Here is a 14,420-nt window from a genome sequence, read left to right on the forward strand (position 1 = left end):
TAAAAGTTTCATGGAGACAGGACTTCGGTCTCTCTGCCACGTTGCCAGTCGCCTAGAACATAACAGGTGTTCTAGAAATATGTGTTAAAAGGCAGCTGCGTCTACCTGTAGTCTAAGCCTTTACACCTATTCCCATGGAGGAAGCGTCCCTTGCTCCTGGCCACGGCCCGCCTCCCCACGTGCGGGGAGATCCCATCTGCTCTGACCTTTGGAGACTGTTGCTCCTGGATCTTGCTCTCCTGCATCACCATTTCCCCCTTTCTACCGTATCTTTCCCATGAGCACACAACCGTGGTGTGTGTGTGTGTGTGTGCACGCAAGCGTGTCTCCCAACTTCTCCTTTGAACCCTCATTCCTTCCTGGTTACCATCCTACTTCTTTCCCTCCTCACAACACGTCTTTTCAGAAGTGTCTTAATGTGCTACTTGTGCTTCTCCAGTCCTGGTCCACTAAGGTCTGGCTGTGGCGTCCTTGCCATCGCTCTGAAACCAGCCCTGGAGGTCACCAATGACTCCGCAGAGCAAAGGTCCATCCTTACTTCGCGCCACATCTCAGCAGCAGTCAACTCCCCTCCACTCCCCGCTCCCTCTCAGACAGGTCCTCTCTCGGACACCAGGGTTTGCCAGCACCTGTGCTCTGTCTGGCAGATAGAGGACACCAAGTCAACATTGGCTAAAATGAATGATTACTTCCCAAATGATTCATCATCTTGAAGTATCTCAGGGCTATTACGTGAAAGACCAGTTATGATTATAAATTATTTTAGTTGTAGGAGGCTGACCATGTCAATATCAAAGTTTGCATTTTTACTGCCCAATCATTAATAGAAGCTTGTTTTCTCGCATTTAGCTTCTTTTTCATAAAAGTAGGAAACTGAATATCAAGTTTGAGGGATACACTTGTTATGATTTTAGTTACCTTGAATTTTGCCATCATTTCGTCCTCTCAGATCTACCTGGCAGCACTTACATGGTAATTCTCCTACTTTTTATATGACAGCTGTATCCTTGCCGTTACTAGATAGGGCGCTAAAACAGAACTGATCCAGAGTTCTGCAATAAAAAGCAAAGAACACTATGCTTCTTCCTTCCATAAAGTCTTTAATGGTCCTAGCTAATACTATGGGCTAGATATGGGAAACTCATATTGCTTCAGAGATTGGACAAATCAAATTTAAAACCTGGAATTTGCTTTATAAAAGAAACGAGCTATTCATTTATAACGCATGAAATGTGAAAAAAAATCCTTTTTCAAATGGTTCGTTTTGCATCATTTCATCTTTAAAGAACAAAGCTATTTAATGTTCTTTGAAAAATTATTGAAAATAGTGTTTCCTAATGGAGATGAGGATATATAGTGATGATGCACCACTTATTTCCAATGTTTTATTTATTTATTTTTTTGCGGTACGCGGGCCTCTCAGCACTGTGGTCTCTCCCGTTGCAGAGCACAGGCTCCGGACGCGCAGGCTCAGCAGCCATGACTCACGGGCCCAGCTGCTCCGCGGCATACGGGATCTTCCCGGACCAGGGCACGAACCCATGTCCCCTGCATTGGCAGGCAGACTCTCAACCACTGCGCCACCAGGGAAGCCCTATTTCCAATTTTTATACGCTTCCTAAGGAAGTAGAGACCTCTCAATGTATAGACACTACAGCTTGGCAACAGAGAAGGCGCTCAATACATGTTTATTGAGAAAAACAATGAATGACATGTAAAGAACTCATAAATTCTGGATTCAGAAGGCGCTCACCTCTGGCACTGCAGTGCACTCAGCAGCCTGCGTGCATCCCCCTTTCTCGCGAGTCGTAGTGGAAAGAAGAGTTATTAGGATACTGAAGTTCCACTGCATTTTAGTTTCGCTTGTATGCAAGTCAAGATCCATAATTCACGGATATGAAGAAGTTAGAATGTTGTTACCCTTTTTTTATAAACAAAAATGTACTAGTCAAATTCCCATATTGCCAGTTCTAAAATTCATATGTTGATAAAAGTACTAAGAAACTGCTAGAGCATTATCAAGAGACTATGGTTATGGCATCTTCATTACTCCTACAAACCATGAAAAACACACAGATCAAGCACATGCCGAACCATTTTTCATCTGAATAGCTCTTAAAAGAGGATGAGCGCTGTTTTCCTTTTTTGAACGTTTTTTGTTTTCAACCAATTTCCCCCTCATCCACTACCCACGCTTCCAGAAGAATAAGAAGAATTTTGAAAACAACTATTGAAGGTGACTATTTTCAGGTAGAAACAATTATAACCCATGTACTTCTAGAGCAAGCATGCTAAGCATGCTGCCCGCTGTTTGTGTTTCAGGCATGACAACTTTTATGACAAAGTTAGCTAAGAGACATCTTAAATATTAGCAGCAGCGGTCTTCGCAAGACATACTAAACATTCTGCAACAATTATTATTGGCTGTCAAGTCACGTGTGCTAAATTAATGAAAATTAATGCAGTTGTCAAGAGATCTGATGGACAGTGAGGACCGGACTGGATTGGATTAAAGATGGCGGCAATGGGGCTTCCCTGGTGGCGCAGTGGTTGGGAGTCCGCCTGCCGATGCAGGGGACCCGGGTTCGTGCCCTGGTCTGGGAAGATCCCACATGCCGCGGAGCGGCTGGGCGCGTGAGCCATGGTCGCTGAGCCTGCGCGTCCGGAGCCTGTGCTCCGCAACGGGAGAGGCCACAACAGTGAGAGGTCCGTGTACCACAAAAAAACACAAAAAACAAAACAAAGCAAAACAAAAAAAGATGGTGGCAATGTGTAAATAGTGTTAAAAGAAATGCTAAGAGGGCTTTGGAGTTAACAAGACATTGAACACCAAATCTAATGAGCAACTGGCTCTGTGTAATCAAAGTCTTTTGTTACTGTCGTCTACACTACATACTATTATTAAAAACAGTACCACCTAGGAGGGATTGTTTGGAAATTGTGCCAAGAACTTTCTTTTAGCACAGCCTCTTCAGTGGGTTAAATCAGCAGCAACAGAGGCATCTTCCTGAAGATCCATGAATCCTTCTAAATACCTGTACCAAAACCCAACCTGGCTTCATTGTTGGGCCCTTTTTGTACAGTTTCTGAAATTCTGAAAGGGTAACTCTTGCTGCCTCTTCTACCCTCTTCCTACCAACTTAATCTCTTGCAGCCTGGCTTTCTAACTCACTCTGTTTACTGAAAGAGCTTCTAGGGTCTCCAATGCCTTCTTAATTCCCAGGATCATGAGCTGCTCTCATTCAACTTCTAAAACCTTTCTAAAGCTTTAAAAAAAAAAAGTATCGCCTCTGTAAAAACTCTCCACAACCTTCCTTCCTTTCCTGGTAACCAAATGTTTTCACCACCCTGATTTATTTCCTTCTTACCTACAGATTTCTTTCAAGTCTGATATTAAGTATCCAATATTTGTTTATTTCACTCCTCTTGCAATAAAATGTTGTTAAGATGCTTGTTTATATTTTTGTCAAATAATGAGTTTTCAACTCATTTTTAATTATTTTATCTATATTCCCAAAGGTTGAATGCTTGGTTCATTCATTCATTCACTTATTCATTTTCTCTTTTTCCCAATAAAAGCATGTAAAGCTGCACATTTGCATCTGATTAAAGCAATAGCATCGGGACTTCCCCAATGATAGTGGTTAAGACTCCTCGCTCCCAATGCAGGGGGCCCCTGCACAATCCCACATGCATGCCGCAACTAAGGAGCCGGTGAGCCACAAATAAGGAGCCTGTGAGCTGCAACTAAGGAGCCCGCCTGCCGCAACTAAGACCCAGCACAACCAAGTAAATAAATAAAATGAATAAATATTAAAAAAATAAAGCAATTGCATCAAAGATTTTCCCCCACATTTTCAAATAGTCTGTTGATCCAATTGTTATTTAGATACATTTAAAATTTTAGACAGTTGGGTTTGTCTTAAGTATATTACTCATTTTGTTTTATTAAATAAAAATAGAAATATCAGAAGAATGGAAGTGGGGAAATATTCTGATTTTTCAAAAGGAGTGTGGAAACCAAACTGTAAAATAGACTGGTTTATACAAATATTTTTACTAATTACTTGGAAATGGTTGTGTTTATTACAAGTAGCCAGTCTGGTTCACCAAAAACAAGTCATTCTAAGACAACTTTATTTCTTATCTGAAGTGTTGACCTCTGTTGGATTTTATCAAGGTGCAGTGGATGTAATGGAGGATAATACACACTTAGTTTATAGCTGAACAACTGTTACCTCACGTGTACTGCTGAATGTTCTAGCACCCCTCTGGTGACATGTGTCTCAGACTTGGTTCACAGACCTCCTCACCAGTCTTTTTTTTAAGGTCATAATCTTCTGTCACTGAATTCTGTAACTTGGAAGAGTTATTTAGCCTGTTGTCTGGACCTTAGTTTCCTTATCTTTAAACCATGGGGGCTGAGTTATATGATATTTTGTGTCCCTTTGAGATAGAAGATCCTATAGTTTTAAGACTTGAAGAAAGAGAACATGGACTTATGAATTTTAGACGAAAAGCTGCAGAGGCACCCAATACATCAGATAAAATAATCAAAATTTAAAATACTCTCAACAGGGTAGCATGAGAAATAAATGAAACACATAAAATTTAATGAAGATAAATAAAAGTTTATACACTTAGGTTAAAACTTTTGACAACTGCTCATTACAGATAGAATAGGGAGGCATGGATTAACATGAGTTCATATTAAAAAACAAAAAGTCAAGCTCCCAAAAATGAGTGTTTTGGTCTGGTCTACAAGGCTAATCTGAGCCCATAATGATGTTGCAGGAGAAAAATAAGATTCTTGGGGTACATTAATTCTAGATGAGTGAACTTCTGGGTTTCCAGGCAAGTGTGTAAAATGCTTGGAAGTCTTTACACTGTCCTAACAACAAGTAAAAAGCTGAACAAACTGAAAAAAAAAAAATCAACATTTTTTTCTTAGATCCATAAGAGAAGTGAGGTCAAAGGGCAAACTGCTGTCACCCAGATTGGAGAGAGTGACGGGTGAATACAGAGGATCATGACCTACCAGAGCAGAAACCCACAAGAACCAGTGCTGGGGTAGGGAAATTGGAACTATGGCTGAATTGCTAGAAGCTCAGTGTGGACAAACTTGAGAGTTAAAATCTCCCAGGGGACCCAGTCGGGAGGGTGGAGGGGCAGCCCAAACTTCAGCGAGTTTTCCCTCCTAGAGCTCTACCAGGTTCTCATGGTAAATATGGGAGAAAAATTGTGCTTCTGGCAGGGGTAGAGGAAAAGGAACCATTTGAAATACACCAGAGCATCTTGTTCTTCTTAAATGGTCTGCCCTCAGGAGAAATATTTAACCAGAGTCCAACCTACAGGGATTTTTGCCGAGCCTAACTGACCTGGGGGAAGGCAAGTACCCAACCCCAGCCCCCTCTAGCCATCCTGTTCCACCTGATGTTGGTGGGGGCTGCAGCTGAGAGGCATGTGTCAAGTTCACAGTCTGGAAGCCCAGGCTCACTAAAAGATTGAGACCTATTCATAGGACCATAGAATGCTTCCTTTCCTCCACACTTTATCACCACATTACTAAAGGCCTATTTCTGGTGTTCCTTTTACCCAGTACAACATGTCCAACTATAAAAAAAAAAAAAAAAATTAAAAGATGTACTAAAAAAGCAAAAAGCATACTTTGAAGAGAGAGAGTGACCAAGCTTCAGAACCAGACTCAGATACAGCAGGGATGTTGGAATTATCAGACTGGAAATTTTAAATCACTATGATTAAAATGCTAAAGACTCTAAGGAATAAAGTATACAGCATGCAAGAACAGATAGGAAATATAAGCAGAGGGGAGGAAATTCTAAGGAAAAAAAAAAAGAAATGACAGAGATCAAAAATACTGTAACATAAAGTATGTCTTTGATGGGCTTATTATTTTTTTATTTTTTTATTTTTTTTTGATGGGCTTATTATTGATGGACATGGCTGAGGAAAGAATCTCTGAGGTTGAGGATATTTCAATAGAAACTCCCCAAGCAAACAGAAAAGACAGAAAAAGCAGAGCAGAATATCCAAGAATTGTGGGACAACCCTAAAAGAGGTAACATTCAAATAATGGGAACACCAGAAGAAGAAAGAGAGAAAAGAACAGAAGAAATATTTGAAACAATGACTGAGAATTTCCCCCAAATTAATGTCAGTCAACAAACCAAAGATCCAGGAAGTTCAGAGAACACCAGGCAAGAAAAAATGCCAAAAAAACACTATGCTTAGTCATATCATTTTTAAACTATGGAAAATCACAGGAAAAAAAAAAATCCTGAAATAAGCCCGAGGAAAAAAAACAGCTTACCTATAGAGGAGCAAAAATAAGAACATTCTAATTATCCTCAGAAACCACGTATGCAAGAAGAGAGTGCAGTGAATATGTAAAGTGTTGAGAGAAAAAACCACCAACCTAGAATTCTGTACCCTGTGAAATTATCCCTCAAAAGTAAATATGGTATCTATATATAGTAAGTATATATTAACCTCTTATAGGAAACACGTTTTCCTTTAATAGTAAATACGATATGTAGCTAGAAATACTAGCTGACTGTCTACACTGCAGGAGGTAACTAACTGTACAATCATGGCAGACTGTTTTGGTGATACATTAATTTCTGGCAGAACTGAATTTTGTGTCTATAAAATGGAGTGGAACAGTAGGGAGGTATGAAAATTACGATGGAAGAGAAATGGCTAAAAAAGCAGGGGAGCAAGTCCTCCAGTACTGTGAGAGCTGCCATGAGGGAAAGCAGTGCTTCTTCGCGTGGCTTTAAAAAATAGGTTTACAAAAGTTACAGACAGTAACAGAAGACAGTTAAAAGGTTATGACACAGGAAATCCTTTCTAGTGATTTCACAGGCTCAATTTAAAATAGTAAGAGCTCCGTTTCTGGAATTGTGTAAGTGGAGATTAGAAAATCATTTTCACACACACAGGCTCCCTGGCCCTGGCATGGGTGAGAGGCAGGGTTCAGTGAAAGCCCCTTCTGACTCTGACAGCTTGTGATCAGCTGAGCCAAATGGCTTCTACCATCACATTCACCATCCTGCTAAGATTACAGGACCAAAAAGAGGCCTGAATGATAGTGTGGGCCCTTGAGGGATGCTGACCAAACCCATCTCAAACTCAGGGGCCTACCTGTCTGCCCTGCCTCCTTATTTCCACCCTCAGTTTCTATTCTGTTCTTTTCACCTCTCCTTCCTCCTCTATGTTCATCTTCCCTCTGAGGCCTTTTTTCTCTATTCTTTTCCTTCTCCTTCCATCAAAATCTCCTTTTCTTTCTATCATATTCTCACCTCATCCTACCTATATTTTTTTCCATCATAAAAACATATAACTTACTTTAAAATTATCTTCTTAAGTGCAAGGAGTAGCTGGAAAAAGTAAATATAAATATGAGACTTTGGCTTTTGGATAGAAAAAAAATATTCTCTTTGCATCTCTGTAATTTTCTAGTCTGTCATTATTGATGTACCCTGAATAGATTATGATTCATATTTACCTCTTTCAGAATGCTTATTATATACATCTATCTTTTATTTGGAAATTTAAAACATTTGCCATGGTTGCAAAATAATACTTTTCCAAATGATTCTAACATCTGAGCTAACGTTCATGATGTATTTCTACTCACAAATTCTCTAAGCTGAAGGTCTCAATTCTATAAAATGAATTGGTTTCCAACTTTCTTAATTCTTTACCTTTAAGGTTGAGTGTATCGAATTTGCTTCAATGAAAGACATCTATATGTAATTCTAATTTGTTTGCCATATTGTGAGGTTTCTATTATCTTAGAAAATGAACTCTCTCTATATCTCAAGAAACTCAAGATTTTACAGGCCTTTATAAAAACTATGTGATAAAAGTTAGTTTGCTATTACTTATTCCTTAGGAATCTGCTTTTCAAGTGAAACATGTTTCCTTTCATCTAGGAAGACCATGGTTATTTTGCGTGTGGCATGTAAATCTTTGTGACTGTTATGTGAAGCAAAAGGAGTGCTTGTTAGGGATAGAAAAGCTAGCCCTCATGAGAGGGTGGATATAAGCTAGACTGTAGGGCTCACCTAATTGGGTCCGAACACAATTTGTAATATTTGTTTAATATAACAACTAATTAGCAATTACACATTAATCGTGGTTGTATAAAATCATGAGATAAACTCCCCAAGACATATCTCTAGGAATAAATTTTGAGGTTTCTATTTCTAGAGTGGTGGTTTTCAACTAATTTATTTTCTGACCCAGTATCTGAGAGGGATACAAATCTCTCCCGTTAACCGTGGCTCATGGGAGTCTCTGGCCTAGGGAAATACATCAGAATGGAAGAGGATAAAGTTCTGAGATGCCCACCTGGTGGGGAGTTTTGCCCTCTTCACCTCTCTACCTTCACTTTGAGAATCACTATATATCTTCACAATTAAAAAAAAAAATCACAAGCAGCTGTACTTAACATGTATCAAGAATCAACTGTTAAGGGTTTTAAGGAAGGAGGTATGAGAGCCAATAAAGATAAAGAAATGTGTGAGTGCACATAAAAGTCCAAGGAAACAGTCACATTAAAAAAAGTACAGCCATGGAAGGGAACAGGTTAGATGCAGAAAAAAAGAGGAATTTATTTTCTCTCAATTGAAAAAAAAAATATACAAGACTTCTGCACTAAAAACTATAAAACACTACTGAGAGAATGTGAAGAAGACTAATTGAATGAAGAGATAGTCCATGTTCATGGATTAGATAATTCAATAATATTAAGGTATCAGTTCTTTCCAAATTGATCTATAGATTCAGTGTAATTCCAACCAAAATCCCAATAATTTTTATAGAAGTTGACATGTAGATTCTAAAATTGATAAGGAAATGCAAAGAACCCAGAATAGCCAAAATAATAAAAAAAAGAATAAAGTTGGAGGATTCAGGCTATTTAAAACCAAGACTTGCTATAAAGCTACATAATTCAGTTAGTGTGGTACTAGAGAAAGGATAGAAGGTCCAGAAATTGGCTTATATCTATATAGTCAATTGATTTTCAACCAAGGATCCAATTTAATTCAATGGGGAAAGGAAAGACTTTTAAACAAGTGGTACTGAACTGCTGGATACCTTTATGGAAAAAGATGGACCTTAATTTTTACCTCACTCCACACACAGACATTAACTTGACGTGGACCACAGATTTAATACAAATGTTAGAGCCACAGAGCTTTTAGAAGAATACAGAATACCTTTGAGACTGTACAGTAAAGGGCTAACTCAGCGGGCCTGGACTGTCCCAGTCCTGCACATTCCAACGTTGTTTAGGACTGGACCTCGAGGGACAACTGGGAGATAACCTCGTCTAGCCCTTGGAATATCCAACCTGATAAAAGTGTCTTCGTAGACCTGGGGCCTTGAGCCACACCAAAGTTTATGCTAACAATCAGATTTATGGTAAAAGTCTGTTTTTGTTCAACCTGGGCCCCTGCCACACTATATCAGTCTGACCTCTGGAGGGAACTGGAGATGGAGTAGCTAATGTTAGTCACATGGTTGCTTCATGACTACATGACTGACCTCTAATAACAAACCTTGGGGTCACCAAGTCCTGGGTGAGCTTCCCTGGTTGGCAACACTTCACATGTGTTGCCCTACATGGTTCCCAGGAGATTTAAGCAGTCCACTGGGAGCGGACACCTGGAAAGTTGTACCTGGTTTCTCTTAAGACTCTGAGTGAAAAATGTTGCCTGCCATATCAGTAAATAGAGGATGCTCCAGCCATCAAGCCATCACATTGTAGCCTCCCCAACGGTGAGCCCTGAGGAAACTCAGGATGGAAACCGAATGCCCACCATCTAGCAGTCAACTGCTGCAGCCACCCCGATGGTGCACCCTGAGGAGACCCTGGATGAGAAAGCACAGGATGCTGGCCCCAGGTAGCTGAAGTGCATATCAAAGCAATGATTTCAGTGAGCCCAGACTCTTGCATCTTCCCATACACAGAAAAGCGCTCCATTCTTTAACGTGAGATGTCTGGTTTTCTTTAATTAACAGTAAACTTTTGATGTTCCGACTACCTGGTATTTGTTGCAAAACTACTGTATATCCTGGCTCCCCCCTTGCCTCTTCAGAGCAGCCCCTCAGAGTGATCTGAGAGTCCTGTCTCCCTGGCTTGAAGACCTCAGAAAGTCCGCCAAATAAAACATAACCCTCACCTTCTAGGTTGTGCATTTTTTCAGTCTACAACACCAACCTTTTTCCCTTCCTGATTCTAATCTATAATCTTTTGCCACAGTATACTATAAACATGAGTCTATCAGCTTTTCTGAGTTCTGTGAGTCCTTCTAGTGAAACTTCGAAGCCGAGCGTGGTCTTAAGGACCCTCAACAATGGAAACTAAGGTGAGTCTTAGATAGGAGATTTCTTCAATAGGAAAATAAAATGCACTAGCCACAGAAGAAAAAAACTGGTAAAAGAAACTTCACTGAAATAATAATTTTCTGCTCATCAAAAGATATCACTAAGAAAATGAACAGGCAAGCCACACACTGGGGGAGGATAATATTTGCAGTACATTTATCTGACAAAGACTTCTATCCAGAATATATAAAGAATTCTTACAAATCAAGAATAAAAAGACAAACAACCCATTAAACACAGGCAAACAACCTGGACAGTTCACAAAGGAAGATATACAAATCACCAATATGCTATGAAAAGATGACCAGGAAAATGCAAATTAAAACACAATGAGATAGCATTTTCACACCAACTAGAATAGATAAAATCAGAAAGACTGACAGTAGCGAATGTTGGCTAAGATGAAGAGCAGTTAGAACCCCTATATATTCCTGATGAGAGTGGAAAAAGGTATAATTACTTTGTAAAACAGTTTGTAGTTTCTTATAAAGTTAAAAACATAGATCTATCCATTAGGACAATTTAATTTCTAAGTGTTTACCCAAGGGAAAGATAAACACCAAAACCAAAAACAACAAACAAAAACATCAAAACAACTGTACAAGAATGCTCTTAGCAGTCTTGTTCATAACACCCCAAATCTGGAAATAACCCAGTATCTATCAACAAGAGAACAGATAAACAACTTGTGATACATTGTATAGTGGAATACAACTCAACAATCTAAAGGAATTGTATACATTGTATAGTGGAATACATTGTGATATATATAGTGATACATTGTATACACTATACAATTGTATACATTGTATAGTGGAATACAACTCAACAATCTAAAGAAACTACTGATACATGCAACAACACGCATGAATTGCAAAAACATTCTGAATGAAGAAAGCTAGACAAAAATGAGTGCATACTGTGTGGCTCTATTTATGGGAAGCTCAAGAAAAGGCAAAACTAATATAAGGTAATAGAAATCAGACAGTGGTTGCCTTGGGATGAAGGGTTGGAATTGACTGGAAAGGGACACCAGGGAATTTTCGGGTGAAAGAAATGTTCACTCCAGGTATATTGTTTTAGATGGTGCTTACAGGGGTATACACAGCTGTCAAAACTCATCAGACTGAACACTTAAGATCTGTGTTTTGTGTACAAATTACACTTAAATTTTTTAAAACAGGAGAAAGAGTTATTTACTCTGCCCTAAACAGGAGATAGTTTTACCAATTTACCTTAATTGGTTAGGAATTAACAACTCTCTTTGATACAAGAGAAAGAGCATTTCAGACACAGAATTGTTTATAGCATAAACTCTTATTTGAGCACAAAAATATCACAAAATTACATTTATATAGAAATCAGTGTCCTTTAAAATTCTGATTAGCCAATTAACTACTAAGGGACTATAACAATGGACTTCTTGGCTTTATGACTTGGGAAATATCATTAGCATATTATTTCTTTACCATATTTTAGCAATAAAATACTTCTGACTAAATACAATAAAGCCTAATTTAAAAATCTTGTGGACCATATAAAATGGAAATTGGCCAGAAGAATTTTATAATGCCTTTTAGGGATTCAAAACAATATTTATTTATTCAGTCATTAAACTAAATACTCACTGAATACTAGAAACAGTGCCAGGTACTGTGCTAGGCCCTGGCAATATGAAGATTCTAGGATTCAGTCCCTGACATCCATATGGTTCCTCTATAAATGAGGCTAGAAAGCATTCAATCATTTCACCAGTATTTGAATGTGTTCTCTGTGCCAGGTACTGAGGAAACAGCAGTGACAGAGGCAGATGTGGTCCCTGTTCTCACAAAGCTCAAATTCTAGCATAAGATGACAACTGGTAGAAGAATTCCTGAGCTTCCTGGGATCACGCACTTTGTAGGACATGCTTGTTAGGCCAGGTCCTGAGAAGAATGCTCCTAAGCTGAGGCAGATCCTGATCCCAAGGAGAGACGGAAAATTATTGGCCATCAGGCATTCTTGGGGTAAAAATGGACTGGCCGCCATCACTACTTCGTCACTGGAGCCCAGCTGAGGAATGTGGAAAACATCTTCAAAGCCCAGCGAACACTCTTATTAGAATCATCTTTCCCTGGCTTCCTGCTGGATCCCATGTAGGGATCCTGACAAGGGGCCATTTGTAGAGGCCTGCCAGAGGCCTGTACCTGCCAGAATTCTAATTCTGGAATCTTTCATTATTGGTATCAGTTAAGTTGTTTAAGCTCTGACACAAGGCAGAGGAAAGCTGGGAATATTAGCACATAGAATGCTATTGCTCTTAGCACATAGAATAGCTATTGCTATTGATCTGGTGAGTGGGCAGATCAGGAACTGAGCTTGGTTTCTTCCATCTCTACCAAGGTCTCATTTAATCAAGCGAAATATCTAACTTTGGTGATGTGAAATTGCTTAAGCAAGTTAAAAAACCTATAGTTGTGGAGTCTGTAAAAAGGCACCACTAGGGGCTTCCCTGGTGGCGCAGTGGTTGAGAGTCCGCCTGCCGATGCAGGGGACACGGGTTCTTCGTGCCCCGGTCCGGGAAGATGCCACATGCCGCGGAGCAGCTGGGCCCGTGAGCCATGGCCGTTGAGCCTGCGCGTCTGGAGCCTGTGCTCCGCAACGGGAGAGGCCACAACAGTGAGAGGCCCACATACCGCAAAAAAAAAAAAAAAAAAAAAAAGTGCCACTAGATAAAGTGACATGTGGCCTTGAGTCACTGCTGACAGCTCAGGCGTGATTATTTCATCACCTCTGCAGAGCAGATAAAAACTACACATTCTGAGAAATTGTGTTGGGTCATTTTCAAAATAGAAAATCCATGAATGTTCTGGAATAAAGAAGGTATGAGATTCTACTCTTATTATAAGAGGTTGCAGTATTTAAAAACTATTAAATTCTGTTCCATGACTTCTCAATTGGGCATTTCAGTGGTCATAGATTCCTGAGTAAATTAGATGGGTCTTTCTGAAGACCAGTCACAATTTACATGTGCTTTTTTTTTTTTTTAAATATGTATAGCAGCAATTTATGGTTATTTTAGGACAAAACTGGAGCAGGATTTGAGTGTTGAATTATTGTTCTGAGCTCAAAAATTGAATGAATAACAAAATGTCAATTCCCATTTTTAAAGAGAAATTTGCAAGTAAGTAAAATCAGAGCACAGTGAATATTACCCACACACGTAATGGAAAATCTACCACTAAAATACCTAGGCACTTGAGTTTAAAGACTTAATTATAGCAATCCATGGTAAAGCAGAGAAGAGAAATCAGGCTTCTTGATTTCTAGAGATATTCTTATCTCAAAATCACATGTCATCTTTGCATCCTCATCCCTCATTTGGATAAGCAACACAAATAGAAGTCCATTGCCCTAGACGTAGCAAGTATTAGCTCCCTGCTTTCCAGGTGTCTGCCTGCCTCTTGCCTGTCCTCTGCTAACTGATCCCTGCTCGGGGTTCCCCCATGAGGATATAAATTCCCTCTAGACCATCCCCACTACCTGTCTTGCTGCTCAATGACAGTCCCAATGCATTAACTCTTTAATAGCCTCTATACAGCTAAGAAAGTAGTTGCAAGGCTAATTATGGCTGAAGGGTCCAGCTTGGTAAAAGCATCTTAGGCATTAAATAGCTAAAGGGGGACTTTCCCAAGGATTTTGCAGCTACAATAGTTTCTGATCACGGATAAAGTAGTGGCAGGATAAACAAACCTCTGGGGAATAATGTGGTAGTTATAAGGGCTACATACAGAATTAGGAGTACTATTTGGCAAGATTACCAAGCTTGTCTCAACTTATACTCCCTGTATTGGTGACTAAGGATATCCGTGCACCTTCACTGGTGCTAGCTTGCCCATTCATTCATTCATTCATTCAAAACCACTTTATTGAGGTATAACGGACATACAATGGCTGTACCCATTTAAAGTGTACAACTTGATAAGTTTGGAGATAAGTATACATCTGTGAAACTATCACCA

The 14,420-nt window shown here is 39.4% G+C and overlaps 1 protein-coding gene across 1 annotated transcript in view; it reads right to left on the reverse strand.

Moving 5' to 3' along the window:
* The window catches only part of TBC1D5 (TBC1 domain family member 5), a 411,864-nt gene that overhangs the window by 72,374 nt on the left and 325,070 nt on the right, over positions 1-14,420 (reverse strand). The window lies entirely within an intron of this gene.

Source organism: Leucopleurus acutus, assembly GCF_964270905.1.
Source record: "Leucopleurus acutus genome assembly, chromosome: 5".
Classification (NCBI taxonomy): domain Eukaryota; kingdom Metazoa; phylum Chordata; class Mammalia; order Artiodactyla; family Delphinidae; genus Leucopleurus; species Leucopleurus acutus.